At 37.0% G+C, this 9,249-nt stretch overlaps 1 protein-coding gene across 2 annotated transcripts in view; it reads right to left on the bottom strand.

Moving 5' to 3' along the window:
* Window positions 1–6,857: 6,857 nt before the first annotated feature.
* Window positions 6,858–9,249, bottom strand: part of MYLK4 (myosin light chain kinase family member 4) — a 104,561-nt gene continuing 102,169 nt past the window's right edge. For both annotated transcript variants that reach the window (XM_034429057.3, XM_034429056.3), the window contains one exon: window positions 6,858–9,186. The gene's annotated coding sequence lies outside the window, so the exon portion shown is untranslated. The remainder of the gene's footprint in view (window positions 9,187–9,249) is intronic.

Raw genomic sequence — 9,249 nt, 5'->3', positions numbered from 1 at the left:
GCCAACATCTTGTAGCATTTGAACTTACTGTGGTTGAAATAAATGAGATTTTTAAATGTTATGTGGATTGAGCTGTAGTGGCCTGTAATTTTGTCTGTACATTTATTATATTAATATATTATTTGTAGGTCAGATCCTCTTTTGCTAAATTCATCCTGACCATATTTTCAAATAAACATGTTGTAAAATGAGTAGAACAGAAGCGCCATTCAGAAAGGTGGGATTGTCACAGCCAAAGAAACTGTGAAAAACAGTGAGTCACTAAATAAACTCCAAGCGCTTCTTTCTTCTATAATTAATTCCATCACTTTTGGCAAGATTATTCTTAATTGAAGTCAAAGCCAGAACTCTCAGTGGCCTGATCAGTTGCCCAGTGAGCCTTTCATTAGACTTTAGTGTATTCTGGGGACAGACTCAAATTGTAGCTACTAGATTGAATTCTTTGTACCTGTTCTGGATTAGAGCACTGATTATATTCGTCACCAAAGTAATGCCAAAATAGTCTTGATGAAAAGTAGTTTCTCCCCATGACTTACACTATAAAATTCAGACACCATATTATCAGAGCTAAGTCAGGACTGTGTGGTGGATTGTGATCTAGACCTGAAGGGTGTGTAAATGCCAAATTTCCTGTCAGTGGTTGAGCAGGCATGTCCTGAAAACAGAAGATATTACTATGTTGGCGAGTCAACACAGACAACCAACTTTCTAGTACTTACATCAAGTCTGGGAAATACATCAGACCAGCAAACAGTCCTAAGGGGCCTTATTGCATATTCATCTCTCCTGAACTTGAAAGGGAATCCTGAGGCCTGAATCTACCCTGTCCATAATAACTCATTTATCTGAGGCTTCACCTCAGACCTTTTGAGTGTGGTTCCCTACACTCTACTCCATGGGGTCAGGAATGTGAAGTATAGAGACTCATATCCTGGTGGTGGTAATGGTGGATCTCCAAAGAATCATTTAGCTCCACATATGGTTCTGTTTTCTATCAGTTCTGTCATTGTGCCTTGTGGGCAGAATGATGTAGCACATTATAATTAACCTGAAACAAATTCAGATGTAACAACAAACCGCAATTAAAGGCAACTGTTTGACATTCAGTAACACTTGATGTTCACATCTGTTGTGGCAGCCTTTGGTAGCTGGTCTGTAATGATTTTGAATCAACTACTTACTGTAGTTGATTCAAACTACAGTAACTTATATTGGGCAATTACTAAACATTCAAGAGATGTAAATAAATTTAAAGATAGTAATTAAATATTCAAAATCAGAAGGGTGAAAATTGGAACATAAAGGCACAACAATCCAAAAGTCGTGAGTAATCAAGGTAATTTATTCCAGATTATGTGTGTTCATAATTGCTATGTTTTCAATCTTAATAAGATGTCATGTTAATTTAGAAACATGATACTCATTTTAAATCCTACTTAAATTGTGTAATCATCTACACATTTGCACAGATCTTAGTATACTGAAGACATTCACTACTTTTAAGAAAAAATATTATGGAAAACAAAAAACATATTAAAGCATGTAGTTATGATGCTTATGACCTCTGTATATAAACTTAAAATGCATATCTACAAAACATCTTATCTTGATGCATATTTCATATACTTTTATAAATAGATAGCTAACTGTGATTTATAAGCGTTCATTGAAGATGAAATTCTCCACTATAAAGCCAGTTTTCAAAGTATGAAGATGACCTTCTTAAAGTGTCAGAATTGGCAGAGAGGGGCCCAATGAACTTTTTGGTAGTTAACCCATTTTTTTCTTTTTAAGGTAATTCAGAGAGCTATTTGACCTTCCACACCACTAGAATTAATGATCAATTTCAAAAATAGTTGAAGTCATGCTTTCTTTTATGTGAATATTTAATTTTCCTACTCTTGGCTTATCTATGTGTATGCTAAATAAGTGGTGTCAAACTCACGTCGTCATGGTGGTGTCACGTGATGTATTGGGACTTTTTCCCACTTTGCTAAACCGGCAGAGGCGGAGCCAAAACATGACACACCTGGCCCGCAGGCCATGAGTTTGACACCCTTGCACTAAATCTACATAAATTTCAATTTGCAACTCTCGTTTGATTTTCTTCATTGTAAATATGATTCGCCCAGGATAGTATTTTTTATTATTCTTGGGAGGTATCATCAGTGGAGGTAAATATATAATAGCACTCAATCTGAGATACCCTGATCAAAGTATTCTTATATAGATTCATTCACTTGTTAAGGTGAATTCATGCATTTACACTAAGTCAAATCCCAAGTATATGTAATTTTGAATGAAAATGAAGTGTAAAGATGTAGCATCCTTTTCTGAATGACACATAAAAAGACTTTTTTTTCTTTTTATGACCCTTTAATCCCTTTATTCAGGGTGGACTCGGGTCAGTTGAATGGTGCCAATCATTTACTGGTCGGATGTCCTTCCTGATGCCTACACAGAGTTTGCAGCAGATATTTTATGTTTGTACCCTAATAGAGAAACATCTGCTACTGCCTAGGATTGAACTCTCAACCTTCTGAGTATGAGGCAAGTATCTTCACCTCTAGGCTACTGTGCTGCTCTATACATAAAAAGACATTACAACCCTTTTTTTTTTTGTGAGTTGATGACACTGTTGGCTTCTTGCTCTTTAATTTTCCTTTGTTTACAACATTATCTAGCCATTAAATAAAAAGTCATCTAGCCCATTCTGTTGGCAGCAGCCATTTTTCTAATAAACCTTGAATATTTCTGTTACATCTCTCAAACTAAGAAAGCAGAAAGTTATTATCAACATTTAAAGCACTTTATGCAGATTGTTTGGTGACAATGCAAACGGAATCATTTCTCTCAAAATACAATGTTCTCAAAATATAATTCTGAATTCTGCATCTTTATAAATTTTTCTTCAGTTTATTAGTAGAAATATCAACTAGGTACTGTTCCCTACTTCTGAAAATAATAGCTCCAGTCACATCAACCCAGCCATGAAAATATAAGCTAAGCGCAATAACTACATCTTATAAAGTGCCTGTCTTGTTCTGTCGTATTAATTCACAATTCCAAAATATATGAACATATACTGTATTTGAACATATGAACATAATATCCCCAAACAGAGCAAATAAGCAAGCGTGCATATACTGGAAGGGTGATAAAATATTTTTTAAAATGCTGGAATAACTGTAAGAGAACAAACCATGGTTACACTATTTACAAAAGAAACAATTTTAAAACATGCTACTCAAAATTTATAAATGTAGAATATATGAAGACTGTTGAAGTAGCAGTTGGCATTCTGTATTATTCAACAAGCTCTTAAAATATTAGCACTCAAAGTTTGCCTTGAAACAGAATATCCTTATTCAGAGTAATATTTCAAAACCACAACTATTGCAAGCATTATGTACATACAGTACAACATTTCAGTACAAACTGCATTGTATTTACTGAGCAACATGTACTTAGTTACTCATTCTATGAGATCCAGTTGTGGGAATCCAATGAATTGCTTTTAGGATTATAACACGCTTCAGGGGAATTGTCAAGGCCAAATGTACTGTATTTATAGACACAAGCATTCCATTGATCTTGCATGGAATCTTTTAAAAGCATCAGTTTTGTAGGTCTGTAACAGTTGCACCTCACTTGAAACAAAGCTCTGCTTTCATCTTAATTGGATAACAAATGCCAGTCTAACATTCATCTTTCAACTTAAGAAGGCCTTCATAGTCCAGTATTCCAAGAACGTCTTGTACATCTTCATCAATTTTTAGTTCATGTACTATCTTCAAAAACAGGCAGCTGTTTTCTGTCTTTTTGGAAGGAAATGAGTATTTTTTCCCCTAGTGAATTTACTTTTCAAAATGAACTTTCAACGCATTTACAGCAATTTGAGTGCTGCCATCTTCTTTCTTCCTTTTCTCCTGATCACACAATTACATAATACACAATTCTCTGAGACTGCATGTATCCAGATAATCACTATAGTTAGTTAGTTAGTTTATTATATTTATATACCGCCCTTCTCCCGAGGGACTCAGGGCGGTGAACAGCCATGGTAAAAACAATGTACAACAAAAATTAAAAGCTTATTAAAATAATTCAATCATTCGGCCAAATTTAAAACATCCAACTAAAATCATTTTAAAACCCCTATCAAAACCCAATTTAAAAACCTTTATCCTGTCAGACCAGCTTGCTGGAATAATAGGGTCTTCAGAGCGCGACAGAAGGCACGGAGGTCGGGGATCCTTCGTATGTCCGGGGGCAGTTCATTCCATAGGGCCGGGACCCCCACAGAGAAGGCTCTCCCCCTGGGGGTCGCCAGCCTACACTGTTTGGCTGACAGCACCCTGAGGAGGCCCTTTCTGTGGGAGCATATTGGTCGGTGGGAGGCAATCGGTGGCAGAATGCGGTCCTGTAGGTAACCAGGTCCTAAGCCATGGAGCCCTTTAAAGGTGGTAACCAACACCTTGAAGCGCACCCGGAAGACCACCGGGAGCCAGTGCAGCTCGCGCAAGATGGGTGTTACATGGGAGCGATGAGTCGCCCCCATTATTACTCACACGATTGCATTCTGGACCAGCTGGAGCCTCCGGGTGCTCGTCAAGGGGAGCCCCATGTAGAGAGCATTACAATAGTCCAGCCGCGAAGTGACGAGGGCGTGAGTGACTGTGCTCAGGGCGTCCCAATCCAGAAAGGGACACAATTGGGAGATCAGGCGAACCTGATAAAAAGCACCCCTGGCCATGGTCATCATATGATCCTCCAAGGACAGCCGTGAGTCCAGGAGGACGCCCAAGTTGTGAGCCCTTCTGAGGGGGGTAAGATCTCATCCCCAATAGCCAGCGATGGTGTCAGCTGGCTATATCGGGCCGTCGGGAGCCACAGCCACTCAGTCTTGGAGGGGTTGAGTCTGAGCCTGTTCCTCCCCATCCAGATCCGCACGGCCTCCAGACAGCGGGACATCATGTCAAGGGCATCATTGGGGTGGCCTGGGGTTGAAATGTACAACTGCGTGTCATAAAAGGAAGAAGAAAAGAGCAGTGACAGCTTTTGCTCTCTTGCAAGGAAGCAAGTGGCTTTTGATAAGGAAGGAATAAGACGAGGAGGACAGAAATAAAGGAGCATGGCACGAAGCCAATTCTCATCATCTTCTTGGTTTCTTTTCAGTGATCATTGAATCACACAACATTTATCTGAAGAATATGGACTTCATTAAGGGAAACCACAACTGTTCTTATGATCTCATTTCAACTATGTTTTCCTTTACAAAACTGCAAAGATTGTAAATGCGAAGGGTTGGTCACATCACCACTGTAAATGTGAATGGTCACTAAATGAGGCAGCCGCTAAACGAGAAAAATCTGTCCTTCTGAGTAGACATTTTGGGTTTAAAGGACCAATATTAGATGTATATATCCAGGACTATTCATGCTTAATACCCAGCCATAGCAGAATTGCTTTTAATTGGTTTACAATTTTACTGAATGTGAACCAATTTGACTAGTTCAGAATAACATTTTTTAAATTATATCTTCATGCAATGTGTGACGTCAGTCAGAAAGTTTTTTCATTCAGATGAAAGCAGGGAGTAAACTATATGTCTGTCTCTTGAACTTCTGTCCTGACAAGGAATTGGATATTTAGACTGTTTTGATTTAATTAGTCACAATGCATATAAAAAAGGGGTGAAGACTTTTATTGAATGATTGTATAAAGTGGTGGGTTTCAAAATTTTTTACTACTGGTTCTGTGGGTGTGGCATGGTGGGCGTGGCAGGGGAAGGATACTGTAAAACCTCCATTCCCACCTCACTCCAGGGGAAGGTTACTGCAAAATCCCCATTTCCTCCCGATCAGCTGGGACTTGGGAGGCAGAGAATAGATGGAGGCAGGGCCAGTCAGAATTTTTACTACCGGTTCTCCAAACTACTCAAAATTTCCGCTACCAGTTCTTCAGAACTGCTCAGAACCTGCTGAAACTCACCCCTGGTTGTATACCATTTTGACTTTTTTTTTTTGACTCTCTTCCTGTGGACAGTCCTGGACTTAATCAGCTACATATAATTAAAAACAATGGGTAGAAATAGGTTTATGGTAGAAATAGAAATGTAATGTTTCTTAATTTTATTTCTTTAAATGAACACACACACTCCAACCAAGTTGGTGTCCATTTATTAACTGAACAGGTAAGGATTGGATTTGCAGGATCTCTTAGCAGACATTCCCTTGACTCATAGCATATATTTACTTTCTCCTTATCTTCTGGCACATTATGTGATGCAAAACCATTTATAAATCTATTTCCGCAGAGATTATTTTTCTACAGCCAAAGGTCTTATGAAGTTGGATAAAGAAATAATCAGCCTCAAGGAAATAAAACATTTTTCCCAAGAAACTGCCCTGAGAATTTTTTTCTTTTTTGCTATTTAGTAAAATAGATGCTGATCTCTCACAACTTATCCAAACTACCAAATTCATAATATTTTAATTCCTTAGCCAGTGTATATTTGGAGGGAATTGTTTAGTAATGGAGCTAATATAAATCCCCACTCACTGATAATTGATCCTGCACAGTTTTTTTAAAGCACGTTTATTTTTCTTTTATCACCAAAGATAAAATACAGAACAGAAAAAAAGAAAACAAATTAATGTTAGATCTATTTGATATTTGGGGTTTTTTCTTTGTTTCTACAGATGATCTTTTTTTTGTTATTTGCAGGTTTGTTAACCTGCATTGTTTATAGAGAAAAACCCACATGTAGATGGGAGTGCATGTATGTATTTATAGCATACAATTTCTAGTATCTTATTTCATCTATCTTTACAACTAAGCTGGTAGACCAGAAGTAGCTGTGGTAATATTATAATTTTATTAAAGATTTTTTAAAAAGGAAAATGAAAATAAATACAAACTGCTATAAAGTAAGATAAAGAAAAGAAAAAGAAATAAATTGAAGAAAAAGTTAAACTGCAAGAAAGGGAAAAAAGGGAAAAACAAAAATAAAAAAGAAAGAAAAAAACATACAAAGAATAGCTTCCAATCTTCTTTACAGCAGTTACAAGTACAATGATCAATCTACCTCTTTCTGTATGATTACAATATAACTGTCTCCTCTCTGTAATCCATTCTGTCTAATCATTCAAGCCATAAATCATAAGCTCATTTTTTTTCGGTTTTACACAAAAAATTCTATAAAGTTAGCAACAAACATAGATACTTTGCCTGATCAAAGAAGTCGATTTAGCCATCTTGGCAAGTTCCATCGTTTTCATCAACTATCTTTCCATTGGGATAATGCCATATATTTCCATTTTTGTGCATACAATAATCTTACTGCAATTGTACTGTACAACAACAACATTCCATAACTTTTGTCCATCAATCCCTCTCAAAAAACTCCTCTGGTTTCAATTGTATATTAATCTTGAAAATCCGCTGAATCAATGTATAGATTTGGATCCAGAATTTTCTAGCTTTTTTACACGTCCACTAAACATGATAAAATGTCCCCTCTTGTTGTTCATGCTTCCAACATAAATTTGAAAGATAGATAGATAGATAGATAGATAGATAGATAGATAGATAGATAGATAGATAGATAGATAGATATCTCAATGGTACATATACTTATGGTACATCATTTTATAAAAATTCATTTTAAGATTATAACATAAGGTAAATTTCAAACCTTTCAGCAACATATTTCCCCATTATTCTATCTGTGTATTATATCCAACATTTTTGCCCACTTTATCATTTGCCTGTTTCAAATGTCAATAAACACTTACATGTTTTAACAATTGCCTTACTAAACTAATTTTGGTGCAGTTCTGTTTCAGGCTCAGTCTTACCATGTCCAAAACGATAAATTATTTTGTCTACTTGAACTCTTTCTAATAATTGTAAATAAGAGAACCACTGACAATTATATCCCTGTGCCACTAATTCTTCACTATTTAGTTTACCGATCCCTTGACAAAATTCTAGTATAATTAATTGTGTTTGCCTATTATTTATTGTCCATAAAATGTTTCTTGTGTTGAGACTCAGCTGTCTGCAGGCACAACCTGGGTTTGTAAGCTAGTATAATGTTGAGATGATGGGCTGAGCAGAGACATCCAGTGCATGCAACAATATGTCATATGCAGCATGATGTCATTTCACAAAGCATACAGATCATCTTCTTTCACTTGCATGATTATATCATGAAGCATATGACATCTTTAATTCCCTTTGCCCACCCCACTCCACCCAACTTCTCCACCCCACCCCACAACCCCCTCTGCAAACACCCAGGGAGCTAAAGCTGAGACACAGCTTGTTGCCTAAGATCACCAGGGGAGTTTCTAGCTATTCACAGCTCCCATTTGTAACCCTTCACTGCACCAGCTTTCAGAAACTAGGAGATTCCATTTGTTTCTTAACCTATGGCAATTTTAAATACACTAGAAACATTCAAAGGCTATGAAGAAGAGTTACAATTCGCTAGCAAATTCAAACAAAATGAAAGAAAAACCTGCATTCGAGACCCATCCTTGCCAAATCCAACTTTTTCCAAAGTTCCCTCTTTAAATAATATTAGAATATTACTATATGTTAGCAGCAGGCGTGGAGAACACATTCCAGGAAACATCTTATCATGTCGTTCATGCATGACAATAGCAGAGTCATTCTGTGTTTGCAGGAAAAAGGGAGACCACCTTCTCTGAACCATTACACATCACACATAATTTTAACAATTGTTTTCTAACAGCACATTTTTCAATGCAGTAGTTCTGAAAGCAGCCATCACAAAATCAAAGTCAACCTCTGTTGCTGAGCTAAGCAGGAATCTGATCATCTCGCCGTACTTTCAAAAGCTGAAACTTCTGGAAACACCAGAAATATCACGCTGACTGTAAGCAAAGATACTAATCTCAAGCATAAATCAGTACTGTCTTCAAATGGCATTCTTTCCTGGAAATACCAATTGACACTGAAGACTTGAAAGAAAGCAGGGGAAGAAGAAAGTAGCACAGCACTACTGGGATGTAAATCCTGCAGCTCAAGTGGTTGTTGGTCCACTTAGTAAAAACCTCAAGTCATCTCGGGGAGTAGGAGAGGAAGGTGAAGCCTCAGAACAACTCATCTGTGTTTCCAAACATCACAAAAACAATGATTACACAGCAGCTTCTCCTGCAAAAGAAACAGAATAAGCCACAGGTTAAATCCACAATATATACTTTCAAAAGCATCATA

This window comes from Pantherophis guttatus, chromosome 3 (genome assembly GCF_059756535.1).
Source record: "Pantherophis guttatus breed Tessera chromosome 3, ASM5975653v1, whole genome shotgun sequence".
NCBI lineage: Eukaryota > Metazoa > Chordata > Lepidosauria > Squamata > Colubridae > Pantherophis > Pantherophis guttatus.
The sequence above is the reverse complement of the archived record's forward strand: the minus strand, read 5'-3'. Positions and strand labels throughout refer to the sequence as shown.